Source organism: Hypanus sabinus, chromosome 1, assembly GCF_030144855.1.
Source record: "Hypanus sabinus isolate sHypSab1 chromosome 1, sHypSab1.hap1, whole genome shotgun sequence".
Classification (NCBI taxonomy): Eukaryota; Metazoa; Chordata; class Chondrichthyes; order Myliobatiformes; family Dasyatidae; genus Hypanus; species Hypanus sabinus.
The window spans coordinates 115778461-115792747 of NC_082706.1; the positions used below are offsets into that span (position 1 = coordinate 115778461).

General features: G+C 39.5%; 1 long non-coding RNA gene across 1 annotated transcript in view; it reads left to right on the plus strand.

Annotated features, from left to right (window-relative positions):
• LOC132378529 (uncharacterized) overlaps positions 1-7843 on the plus strand; it is a 103481-nt gene extending 95638 nt beyond the window's left edge. Inside the window, exon 5 of the long non-coding RNA XR_009507094.1 lies at positions 7700-7843. This is a non-coding gene — a long non-coding RNA (uncharacterized LOC132378529). The remainder of the gene's footprint in view (positions 1-7699) is intronic.
• Positions 7844-14287: the final 6444 nt, after the last annotated feature.

A 14287-nucleotide genomic window follows, 5' to 3' on the forward strand; every position in this document is an offset into this window, starting at 1 on the left:
TTAGTCATTTTGTAGTTCTTATCAATTTTCCTTATAATTCATAATTACAGCTTTTAGAGCTTTCCTCAGCACTGAAGTCCCAATCACTGAAGGAAAGTTCAATTTAGCTTTATGGAGTTATGGATAAACAAATTAATTAATCAAACATAAATTCTGATGAAAGATCTGTAAAGTATAAATTCACCGTCAGTTGTTTATTTTGAATATCCAGTCTGTTGTGGGAGTACAGCGTACCTCACTGCTGGGTTTCTGTCCCAGATCTTCAATGCTGAAACCAGAATAAATTTACAACTGATACTGCAACCAGATTTCTAGCCCTGGCTCTAATATGAGCAATGATTTCTAGCCAACTTATCCTCCAAGTTCTGTTTAATCCTATTAGTTCAATATTAGTTACATAAATTGTTTTAGGTGGTATCATGTCATGTGCACTAATGAATGTTGTTATTATCCACATTCCTTTATTTCCATTTTAAGGTATAAGAGCAGAATTAGGCCAATTGTCCTATCAAATCTGTTCCACTATTCCATCATGGCTAATTTATTATCACTGAAATCCGTTCTCCCATATTCTTTCTGTAACATAACCTTTGATGCCTTGACTGAGAAACAACTTCTGTTTTAAATATACTGAATGACTTGGCCTCCACAGCCACCTGTGGCAATGAATTCCACAGATTCACCACCCTCTAGTGAGAGAAATTCCTTCTAATCTCTGTTCTAAATGGATGTCCCTCTATTCTGAGCCTGTGCCCTCTGGCTCTAGACTCACCCACTATAGGAAACATCCTCGCCATATCCACTCTGTCACTCTGTTAGGCTTTTCAATGGCTTTTCATAGGTTTCAATGAGATTCCCCCCCCCCCCCCCACCCACCCCCGTACATTTGTCTGCCAATCCTTTCTCCCTCATTATTACTTCTCCAGCATCGTTTTTCCAGTGGTCCAATGTCCACTCTCACCTTTTTTAATAAATAGTAATAATATTCATAATAATAATAAGTAATTTATTGATCCCGAGTGTGAAATTCCATTACAGGAGCAAAATTTTAAAACACTTAGCAGTGTGCAAACTTATAATAACACAGAATAATAATATAAACAATCATAATTTAGCAATGTGCAATAATAATGTATGAAATAATAAAGCAGAGACTATTGTACAAGATGTGTTCTCCTGTTGCACATACTATACATCTGAAAAAAATTGATATCCTTTTTGATATTATTAGCTAGCTTACCTTCATATTTCATCTCTTCTCTCCTTATGGTTTTTTTAGTTCCCTTCGGATGATTTTTAAAGGCTTCCCAATCCTCTAACTTCCCACTAATTTTTGTTATACTGCACGTCCTCTCTTTTGCTTTTATTCTGTCTTTGACTTCTCTTGCATCTGAATGTATCTACCTGCACCTTCCAAATTGCCCCCAGAATCTCCAGCTACTGCAGCTTTGCTGTCATCCCTGCTAGTGTCCTCTTCCAATAGAATTTGGCCAACTCCTCTCCCATGCTTCTGCAATTTCCTTTATTCCACTATAATACTGATACATCTGGCATTATCTTCCCCCTCTCAAACTGCAGGGTGAATTCTAGCATTTTATGATCATTGGCTTCCAAATGTTCCTTTACCTTAAGCTCCTGAATCAAATCCGGCTCATTGCACAACACTCAATCCAGAATTGCCTTTCCCCTAGTGGGCTCAACCACAAACTGCTCTAAAAAGCCTTCTCATCAGCATTCTACAAATTACCTCTCTTGGGATCCAGCACCAATCTGATTTTCCTAATCTACTGACATATTTAAACTGCCCATAATTGTTGTAACATGCTTTATTACATGCATTTTCTATTTCCCATTGCAATTTGTAGCCCACATCCTGACTACAGTTCAGAAGCCTGTGTATAACTCCCATAAAGGTCTTTTTACCCTTGCAGGTTCTTCACTCTACCCACAAGGATTCCTACATCTTCTGATCTTATGTCATCTCTTTCTGACGATTTAATTGAATTTTTCCCATCAGAGTTACCCCACTCCCTCTCTTTACCTGCCTTCCATTCAATCAAGGTGCATCCTTGGATATTAAGCTCCCATTATTCATATTACCTTGGAGATCCTGTTCTTCAGACTCTTCCCTCACTCCCTAAACTCACCGTACAGGACTTCTCCCCCCTTTCTGCCTATGTCATTGGTGCCAGTGTGCACCCTGACCTCTGGCTGCTCACCCTCCCTTTCTAGAATCTTCTGGAGCCAGTCTGAGACATCCTGAACCCCAACACCTAGGAGGCAACGTACCATCCTGGCTTCTCTTTCGCGGACACAGAACCTGCTGTCCATCTCTCTGACTATCGAGTTTCCTATCATTACTTCTCTGCCTGACTTTACTCTTCCCTGCTGAGCCTCAGAGGCAGTTTCAGTGCCATTGGCCTGGCTCTTGCTACTGTGCCCTGATAGGCCATCCTCCCCCCAGCAGTGTTCAAAGAGGAGTCCTTGTTGCTGAGGGAAATGGCCACAGGGGGACCCTGCACTGACTGCTTACTCCCCTCGCTCCTCCTGGTGAGGTTGGACAAGCCAGGACTTCATTCCTTAGAGCGTAAGAAACTGAGAGGTTATCCTATTGAGGTGTATAAAATTTTGAGGGACATAGATATGGTGAATACATCCAGTCTTTTCCTAGAGATGTGGAATCAAGAACCAGAGGGCATAGGTGAGAAGGGAAAACTTTAAGAGGAGCTTGAAAGGCAAATTTTTTTTACACAAAGGGTGTACATTGAATCAGATGTCAAGGGAACGGTTGAGGCAGGCACAATAACAATTTTTGAAAGACAGTTGGACAGATACATGGACTAGAAGGGTTTAAAAGGTTGAGGACTAAACACTGGTAAATAGGATATAGATAGGGCATATGTCAGTGCAGTATAGCTGTATTACTCTTTCTGTTCAAACTATTCTATAAAGATGATAAATCTGAACTACCTTTCAGAAATCTGTGTTAACCTGCACTGAAGCCTGTGTTTGCCATCTCATATTACAAACAGATCGTGCATACAGAAGAGTTAGTTGTGCTTTTTATTAAGGCCAAGTGTGGCATGTGAAAGATGGTGTTTGGGGTATGATGACCGCATTCAGGATAGCAGGCATTTTAAAATATAAATGATCAATTCTGCAACGCTTTCCTTTTCTGTTTATAATAACCATAGCTTTCAAACAATGTCCATTTAGCGTGACAATAATTTACAGTAGAATTGTAGACAGTATAATTATCTGAAGCCATGATCAGGAAAGGGCAAAATTTGCAAGATTTTTTTATTGATATTAATGGAGAGGCAAAAGATCCACAAGTTGATAAAATGAGAACATTAAAAATAAAAGGTGGGCATTTGATGTGTGTGCGCCAGTCCAGTTTCTAAAACAGCCAATAATTTGACAATGAAGTTTTATTTCGAATAGGGCTCATTTGCTGGGAAACAGCAGCAGGTTCTCTGGCTGACCTTCCCCTCCACAGCCACAGAACACTGAGAATGACACAGGCTCTCCTGGGAGATGGTGCAAGCAGTATTGGTTCATTCAAATGCAAATTAGATAGATTCTCTCAGAAAGTAACATTTTGGGATACAGTATATGAATAATTTGAAAAATGACTTGTGGTAATATAACATTCTTGGGTGGAAAAGGTGACTTTGATTCTGTTGCTCTCCCTTCTTGTTTCCTCACTGTACAATGTAGTTTGCTTGTTTAAGACTGGAGATTGTGGTATGATTAATCAACAATTCCATTATCATTATATAGTTTGACAACCAGGAACGTAAAAACCAAACAGGATCAACATAAGTGTTTTACATTCTGCCCTTCCCATACAAATCAGGCACAAGTCTAATGAATTTGACTGCACCCATATTAATATTTTAGCAAATAAAGAACTCAGGGCAGTACAGCACAGGAACTGAACTTAAGCTCACAACACCTGCATCAACTATGGTGCCAATCTAAACCAACACCATCTGCCTGTACAAAGACTATATCTCTTTATTTCCTGCCTGTTCATACGACCATAAGACATAGGAGCAGAATTAGGCTACCTGGCCCTTTAAGTCTGCTTCACCATTCAACCATGGCTGATTTATCTTCCTTCTCGATCCATTCTCCAGCCTTCTCCCCATAACCTTTGACATCCTTACTAATTAAGAACCTATCAACCGCCGCTTTAAATTTACCTAATGACTTGACGTCCATTGCCATCTGTGGTGATGAATTTCACAGATTCATCATTCTCTGGCTAAAGACATTCCTCCTCATTTCTTCTCTAAAGGATGTCCTTCTGTTCTGAGGCTGTGATCTATGGTTTCTCCTGTTATTGGAAGTGTCCTCCCCACATCCACTATATCTAGACCTTCCAATATTCAGTAGCTTTCAATGAGATCCCCATCATTCTTCTAAGCTCCAGTGAGTAGAGGCCCAGAGCCATTATATGCTTCTCATTTCTTAACCCTTTCATTCCAAGTATCATTCTTGTAAATCTCCCATGGACCCTCACAGCACTCTAAATGTGGTCTGACCAATGCCTTACAAATCCTCATCATTACAACTTGCTTTTATATTCTGCTTGTCTCGCAATGAATGCTAATATTGCATTTATCTTTCTTACTATTGACTCAACCTGCCAGTTAAACTGTAGTCCCTGCAAACTACTCTTTCACATGCCCATGGAATCCTCTTTTGATTAATTTCACATTTATCCACACTATTGAGTGATATAGAGTACTCAGATGAAATCTATCTTATCACAGGGAGAACCCGAAAACTCTATCTGACATAACCAAAGGGCAGAACTGAAGTCAGATCCCAGGAGCTAACATTTTCAGCAATATGCCGAAACCTTTGCCTAAATGTTTAGTTCCTCTCCTATTGTTTCCTTCCTTGACTCAGAATTCTTTTCCTTACCTGATTGTTAAGAATCTTTAATAATCTTCAAAGGTCCCATATAAAAATAAAGCCCTTCTGGGTATGTTATTTAGAGAGAAATATTAGACAGATGCTCAAGTGAAATTGTATGCTTTTCAACATGTCATAGAATTTGGCATTCACCTGAAAAAGCTGAAGATTGCACTAAATATATACCCATAAAACTCTATCTACATAAGAAAATTGCTACTGATTTAGCTTCTTAAATTTGGAACTTCCAGATGTGGATTTGCTCTTTTGTTAAGTATGGAATTCAGAAGGATATAATGTGAGGCATGCTTAGGAAGCTGCCTAGTCAGTTGCATTTACACTAAAATATAATTCCATTAGCTTGCCATCCACGAGAAAGTTCCTTGCATGACATTAAATCCAATTTCCACAATCCAGTGGGTAAAACTGTACTTGTGAATCAGCTATGGGGTTCTGCAGGACTAATAGAACAACATGAACTCCAAGCACTAACTAGCAAACTCCAAAGTTCTAATGAACTGTAGTATAGAAGAAAACCATGTTCTCACATTTAATGAAATAATGGCTGATCCATATCTATCAGCCTTGAATCCCAAACAGACAAAAAAAAATCTATCAGCCTGTTTCCTTTTCTAATTAAACTGGCCTTACAGCTTTATGACTCAGAAAATTTCCAATTTCTGCTCGCCTTTGGCAAAAGAAGTATTTTCTGACATTATCTCTAAATGGTGCAATCTTGACATGATTTAAAGAGTACCGACAAAAAAAAATCACTGACCTGTGATGTTAACTTTCTCCATAGATGTTGTCAGATTTGAGATTTCAGCATTTTTTACTGTAATTTCAGATATCCAGGACAGTCAGAATTTTGCTTCTGTGTTAACATGCACCCATGTTCTGGACATGCCTGGCAATAATTTATCTCAATCTAACATGTCAATTTTTTTTTAATTTTTTGAAAGACTTCATTTAGATCACCTCTTAATCTAACATACAAAACAATTTTTTGGAAGCATATCAATACATTAGTATGTGTTGTGTGCTCACATTCCAAACAGGGATTATCACCAACTTCATTTGGCAGTTACACCTACATTTTTTGGTAATTTAAAACTGAGAGATTTTATTTTAAACAACAGTAATAAATTGTTGAAAACTAGTCAGACAGAGAAACAGAAAGACAGATTTACAAAATGACCATTGAAATTAAACTGTGCCAATGCCTTAGCAAGAAGGCTCAACTTTCTCACTTGCAATGTTGAATTTTAATTGAGGCATCATTATGTTATTTTCAAAGTGATTTCATACAAGGCTATATAGCAGTCATTTCTCTAGGGAAATATTCTCAATTGTCCACCATAACCTTTGCAGGAGATCACCCAAGTAAAACGCAAGTAAAAGTATAGATCTGCTAAAGATTAGTTGATGTCAGTCTTGCTGCTGAATTAAATGGTTTATCCCGCTGGTTTATCCAGAAAATAAAAAAGGAAAAGATATTTTTTTTCAGAAATTACGACTTTTGATTGAAGAAGTCTTTACATCCTCCAAAGTCATTGTAAAAGATCCCACTGCACAACTTAAACACGAGTACAATGATGCTGCCTAACATCTAAGTTCAATCCTGACCTCCAGTGCTGTCTTTGTGGAGTTTGCATGTATGCATATTTAAAGGCAATGTCAGAAAATACTTCTTTTGCCAAAGGTCAGCAAAATGTGGTAATTTTGCCTGTTTTCCTCTGAAATCCCAATGGTAGCTTTTTGGGAGGTTAATTCACTGCAGTAGGTGAGTGTCAAAGTTAGAGTTATACAGCACAGAAACGGGCCCTACCACATAACTTCTCTGTGCTGACCAAGCTACATCCCTGAGTTAGTCATTAATCTGCCCATGTCCTGCTAAACATTTCATATCCATGCTCCCTCCCAAACGTCTAATAAATGTTGTAATTTTACCTGCCTCTACCACTTCCTCTGGCAGCTCATTATATTTATCCAGCACCTTCTGTGAGAAATAAAAACTACCCCTCAGATCTCCTATAAATCTTTCTTCTCTCACTTTAATCCTAAGCCCCCAGTTATATATCCATCTGCACTGGGAAAATGACTGAGTTCACCCATTTTATTTATACCTCTCATGATTTTATAAGACTTGATATGGTCACCCCCTCAGCCTTGCTAGTTTCAGGGAAAACGGCCTATCTAGTCTCTCCTTATAACTCAAGCTGTCTGGACTCAGCAACATCTTTGTCTACATCATCTTTAGATAATCATATCTTGCCTATGATATGGTGACCAGAACTGCACACAATATTCCAAATGCAGTCTCACCAACATCTTGCACTGCTGTTACATAATGTCCCATTCTTGTACTCCAAGACCACTCTGATTAAAGTAAGCATGCCACATCACTTTTTCTCAACTTTGCATATGCCTGTCAACACTTTCAGGGGACAATGTAGAATCTTAAGATCTCTCTGTTCTACAGCACTCCACAGGGTTCGGTCTTTTATGGTGTATGACCCGCCCAAGCATAAATTCTCAAACTGTTTCACTAAACTTACCTGAATTAAATTCCATCTTCCACTTCTTTGCATGCTTTCTCAGTTGAATTAGATCCTATAAACCAAGTTAACCTTCTTCACAATCTACCACTCAACAAATTTTGGTGCCATCTCGAACTAACTAACCATGTCACCTACATTCTGGACCAAAGCTTTAATATATATGACAAACAACATGCTCCAGTATTGACTCTTGTGCACATCACTATTCACAGGGCTCCAAACTGAGGAAAAACATTCTCTAGAACCAATCTCTAATTCCCTCCACAAGCCAATTTTCTATCCAGTTGGCTAGATCACCAAGGAACCCATGTGATCTCACCCTTCTGGACCAGTCTGAAGGCCTAGAGACAACAAGATCAGTGGGGTGTTGATGGCAAATATGGGAAGACAAGGCAAAAAAAGGCAAGACAAGGTAAAACTTCTAAGCTATAAGGAATTATGGTAAAGGAAGTTCTCTGAACTCACACCAAGAAATATTTCACCAGAGAATGGCTATTGAGTTTATTTCAGTACTTCTTGTGAAAGTTTCCTTCATCTGAACAGTGATTTCACATTCAAGGTACTTAATGGCTGTCAAAGAGCTTTGGGATACTAAGCAAAATGTTTTTTGTACCATTTGAAATATTAATAATGTTTTCCTTTCTGCAGGTGTTCCCTGACTTTCCCTCCTTTATTCAGATCATCTCTTCTCACTCTTAAAAGTCTGCATATTTATGTAACCCTATTTATTTCTGTTGTTGAAAGGCTCCAGTTCCCATTAAGATGCCCTGAAATATACAAAATGATCAGCAAATAAAATAGGAAAAAAATTGATTTGTACATAAACTGAATGTCATCCTTTGTAATCCTGCAACAGCTTTGCAATTTGATCTGTGATATCCTTTAAGAACAAATAGAACATTTCAAAAACTACACAGGATTATGTTTGTTTGGCATTCTCCTGAACATAAATCCAAGAGGATTTACAGTTTGCCCTGCAGGATACATTCTAAAAATGTATAAAAATTCTTCCAGTTGATTGTAGCATATGTTAACCTTTCAATAGCTACAGTAAATTGAATGCAATATTTCTATGAGAGAGAATTATCCTTGAGTGCCTGATTGGAGCCAAAGAAGTGATGAGTGTCAAAGATCGGCAGGGGGTGGGGGGGGGGGAGAGGTGGGAGAAGTATAATTTACATGTTTGCATATCTTACACAGAATTAAGAAGAAGTCTTTGGTAGGTTAATCGATCATTTGTCCTCAGCGTTGAGATAAGGGGTAGAATAAAGAAAGTTGATGAAAATGTTGGGAGAATAAAATACGTAGTTCCTGGTAAGATTGATGAAGGGCTGGAAGGGCCTACTCCGCATCGTATCTCGATAAATAAATAACTATCAAGCACGCATGCTTCATCAATCTCACCAGAAGCTATATATTTCATTCTCCCAACATTTACATCAACTCTGTCTTTATTCTATGCCTCATCTCGACAGTGGGGACAAGTGATCAATTAAACTACCAAAGAATTCTTAATTCTGTGTAAAATCTACAAACATCTAAATTATACTTCTCCCACCTCTACCTCCACCCCCCCCACCAACTTCTGACACTTGTCACTTCTTTGGCTCCATCAGGCACCCAAGGATAATTCTCTCTCATAAAATTGTTGCATTCAATTTACTGTAGCTATTGAAATAGCTAAGATCCTAGCCTAATCATCAGACAATTTGCAATGGCCAATTAAACTACTGACTTGTACATTAGACTGTGGGAAGAATGTACTCTTTGGACATGGAGAATGTACTCTTACAGGCAGCAGCAGGAATTGAACCCGATTCATCTGTACTGTAAAGTGTTGTGCTAACCACTACATTAGCGTGCCGCCCTAAAGCACTCAGTAGTTCAAAAGGTCTTTATCAATGCTATACCTTTTGCTGACTCCCGAAAGTGTTGCTCTACACTAATTATGCCCCAGAAATGGTTCAATGACATTTGTTTTTACTGAAGTACGTTTGATGGTCAGGATTCAGAGAGAAATTCTCTCCACTTCTTCAAATCATCCTGCGAGCTCTTTTACATTTACCACAGGGGGTATAAGAGGATTGCGATCCTCGATATCATCAGCCCCTTGCTTCTTGCATGCAATCACCACTTAGTCCACACTTCAGTGATCGCATAAATAGGTAGGGGGCTAACAACATTTTTGAGCCAACAATATTTTTGATGTAAGGTCATTAACCTCAACTGTTAATGTTCTTTCTTGTTCCACAAATACTTCCCAATTTGCTGAGTATTCCAGTATTTACTGCATTAATAAAAATTGGACCTCTCCTTAAGAGGAAGGTGTATTGAGGACAGTAAAAGCTGATGTGAAGCTGTGATTCTGGGAGAGCAGAGGTTCCATGAAGAATGATGCAGGATGGGGAGAAGGAATGAGATACAGGCTGGGAACTTCTCTTCATGCCAACAGCCATGTAAAGACATTAATAAACAATTGGTCAGTGTTATTGTGCATGTGACCTCACCAGTACAGTATTGCCAATTGAGTACAAAGCTCAAGGAACTTGCAGACAAGCAGAGGTAGTCTGTGAGATGGGAAGAAGTGTCACCACTTCAGTCAGGAAAAGCAGCACTTCGTTGATTAAGTATGAGAATGTGGGGTGAGAGTTAAAATCAACTACAGCAGATGAGGTTAGGGTTATGTCATTACTAAGGTGGTTTGCAGTGCCGTAGGTCTGACAAGACCTGGATATAGCAGGGAGCCTGCTGGTAGCTTTAAGTACTAGAAAACTTACTGGAAAATTTAAAATTGTCCTGCCAGTAGGAAGATCTACTGTGACAAGCAAAATAAAACCTGCAGATGCTGGAAATCCAAGCAACACACACAAAATGCTGGAGGGAGTCAGCAGGCCAGTCAGCATTTGTGGGAAAAAAGTACAATCGATATTTTGGGCCGAGACCCTTCAGCAGGACCGCCAAAGAGTCTCGGTCCGAAACGTCAACTGTATTTTTTCCATAGATGCTGCCAGATCTATTGTGAATTAGGTCTGGCCCAGGCCCTTTAACAGAGCTGAACTAAGTGTTATCTACATTGCGCTGAGCTGTTTCTGCAGAGTGAGGCACAACACTGGAGCTGTTGGACAATTTCACTAGGTACACGTTATGACTCAGGTCTTGTTTACCTTGCAGCCAAGTACACAAAAACCCAGAATTCATGATTCTTATATACAGCTGCAAGAAAACCTTTGTGGAACCTTTGAAATTACCTGGTTTTCTGCATTAATTACTCATAAAATGTGATCTGATCTTCATCTAAGTCACAATAATAGACAAACACAATGTGCCTAAACTAATTACACACAAACAAAAACAAGAGAATACCTGCAGATGCTAGAAATCCAAGCAACACACACAAAATGTTGGAGGAACTCAGCAGACCAGACAGCATCTGTGGAAACGACATGTTGCACTTTTCATGTCTTTATTGAACACATTGATTAATTATTCGCAGTCCAGGCTGGAAACATAGAAACATAGAAAATAGGTGCAGGAATAGGCCATTCGGCCCTTCGAGCCTGCACCGCCATTCAGTATGACCATGGTTGATCATCCAACTCAGAACCCTGGACCTGCTTTCTCCCCATACCCCCTGATCCCTTTAGCCACAAGGGCCATATCTAATGCAAAAAAGCACGTGAACTGTTAGAACCTCCTTCAGCAGTAATAACCTCCACCAAATGTTTCCTGAGCTGCTGATCAGACTTGAACCATGGAAAGGAGGAACTTTAGACCATTCCTCCAATCAAGACTGTTTTAGTTCATCTGTATTTCTGGAATACCTTGCATGCACAACCCTCTCTAGATTATGCCACAACATTTCAATTGGGTTAAGGTCTGGATTCTGATATGGCCATTCTAAAGCATGAATTTTCTTCTTTTTAAACCATTCTGTTGTTGATTTACTCTTGCGTTACAGATCATTATCTTGTTGCATCATTCAACTTCTATTAAGCTTCAGGTGAGGGATCACTACCCTGACATTTTCCTGTAAAATGTCTTGATGCAATTTTGAATTCATCGTTATGTCAATGATTGCAAACAGTTCAGGCCCTGAGGCAACAAAGCAGCCCTAAACCATGATGTTCCTTTCACCATGCCTCACAGTTGGGTTGAGGATTTGGGGTTGGTCTGCAGTGCCCTTTTCCCTCCAAACAAAGTGGTGTGCTTTACTGCCAAAAAGTTGAACTTTGGTCTCATCTGTACACAGAACATTGTCCAAAAGCAATGTGGAGCATCCAGATGGTGTTCTGAAAACTTGAGATGTGCAGTGATTTTTTTAACGGAGAGCAGTTGTGGGCATTATAGTGGGCATTAACAGAGACTTTAGCAAATTCTAGAGATTTCTGCAGGTCTTTTGCTATTACTCTTGAGTTCTCATTCACCTCCTTCAGCATTACACACTGTGCTGTTGGTGTGATCTTTGCAGAATGCCCACTGCTATTGAGAATAGCAACAGTACTGAATTTCCTCCATTTGTGGACAGTTTCTCTTACTGTGAACTAACGAACACCCAGGTCTTTAGAAATACTTTTGTAGCCTTTTCCACCTATGCCCATTTGATCAAGGCATAATGTACATAAACAGATCTTTCTTGAGAAGAGCAGGCTCTGTCAGTAATCCGACTTTGTATGTCTTTTTCATGGGGCAGGGCATCTCTACAACCCACACCTCCAATCTCAACTCATTGATTAGAACACCTGATTCCAAACGGCTTTTGTAGAAGGCATTAGCCTAGAGGGCCACATACTTTTTTGAACCTAGACTGTGATTATTTAAATGGTGTACTCAATATTGTAAAGAAGTACAATTGATTGCATGTTAATAGTTTAGACAGATCGTGTTTGTCTATTATTGTGACTTAGGAACATAGAAACATTGAAACATAGAAAACCTACAGCATAATACAGGCCCTTTGGCCCACAAAGCTGTGCCCAACATGTCCCTACCTTAGACCAACCTAGGCTTTACCCATAGCCCTCTATTTTTCTCAGCTCTACGTGCTTATCCAAAAGTCTCTTAAAAGACCCTATTGTATCCACCTCCACCAGCGTTGCCAGCAACCCATTCCACGCACTCACCACTCTCTGCATAAAAAACTTACTCCTGACATCTCCTCAGTATCTGCTTCCAAGCACCTTAAAACTGTACTCTTTCATTCTAGCCTCTTCAGCCCTGGGAAAAAGCCTCTGACTATCCACACGATCAATGCCTCTCATCATCTTATACACCTCTATCAGGTCAGATCTGATTCTCTGTCGTTCCAAGGAGAAAGGCCGAATTTACTCAACCTATTCTCATAAGGCATGCTCCCCAATCCAGGCAACATCCTTGTAAATCTCCTCTGCACCATTTCTATGGTTTCCACATCATTCCTGTAGTAAGGTGACCAGAACTGAGCACAGTAGTCCAAGTGGGGAATGACCAGGGTCCTATATAGCTGCAATATTACCTCTCGGCTCCTAAACTCAATCCCACAATTGCTGACGGCCAATGTACCGCATGCTTTCTTAACCATAGAGTCAACCTGCACAGCAGCTTTGTGTATTCTATAAACTCGGACCCCAAGATCCCTCTGATCCTCCACACTGCCAAGAGTCTTACCGTTAATACTATTTTCTGCCATCATATTTGACCTACCAAAATGAATCACCTTACACTTACCTGGGTTAAACTCCATCTGCCACTTAGATGATGATTAGACCACATTTTTAAAGTAATTAAAGCAGAGAAGCGGGCATTTGCAAAGGGTTTATAAGCTTTTTCTTGCAACATATATATACATAAAATATACTTTTCTCCAACATTTCCCCTATAGCCTATTCTCTCTCACATTGCTCTCAATATCAACCTCATCTTTGTTCTTCTATCACTTACCTGTACTAAGAGATCAGTTACGGCAGCCAATTAACCTACCAGCATGTTTTGAGATGCCAGGGAACACTGGAATACCTGGAGAATGTGCACACTTCACGCAGACAGCACCAGGGAGCTGAACAAATCTAGGTCACTGAAGCTGAGAGGCATGAAGTGTCACTATGCTGCACCCCCTCCCCATTGCATGCGATAATTGTGGATACCAAAGGGGCTGGCAGAATGGAGCACTATTCAAACATCTGGCTTCCAATTCATTATCACAGAGCGCTGGATGCTGGAAGTAGCAGCAGCACCAAATATTTTACCTCTTATTTCCCATTTATCCAGATCAGCAAATCACATACAGTACATGCTAACACTTGTAGGCCAAACCCCCCGCAAAAGTGTGTCACTGAGAATGATTTCTGCAAGTGAGTCAGAAGTGAGCACAATCTACATTTGCCCTAATGGCAGATGCAAGGTGGAAGCGTCCCCTGGGAGATATCAGATAATTTTCTTGTACAAGTTATACAACATAGCATGCTAAGTGTATGAGAAATTTTAAACAAGATCTTTTTTCTAAATATAGTTTGCAATTTACTCTACTGGGTTACAGAAACTGCCTTCTTTTCTTACTATTAGGATAGCTAAAGAATGACAATTGTTCACCTCAATTTCTGAAATCCTCAATATTCTAGATCAGAGACAGGATATTAATGGAAAGATTGAATTTAATAATTTATTTACCTAAGGACTAGTTTATAGCCTAACTCAAATGCAAACTTATGCAACAACACTGAACAGCTCACTGAATCTGATGCAAAAGAGGGTAAGATAAAGTTGTCCTCGTGCCCTGGAAATCCATATCCATTCCTACTGAGTAAAACACAAGTTCGCCACAGTGA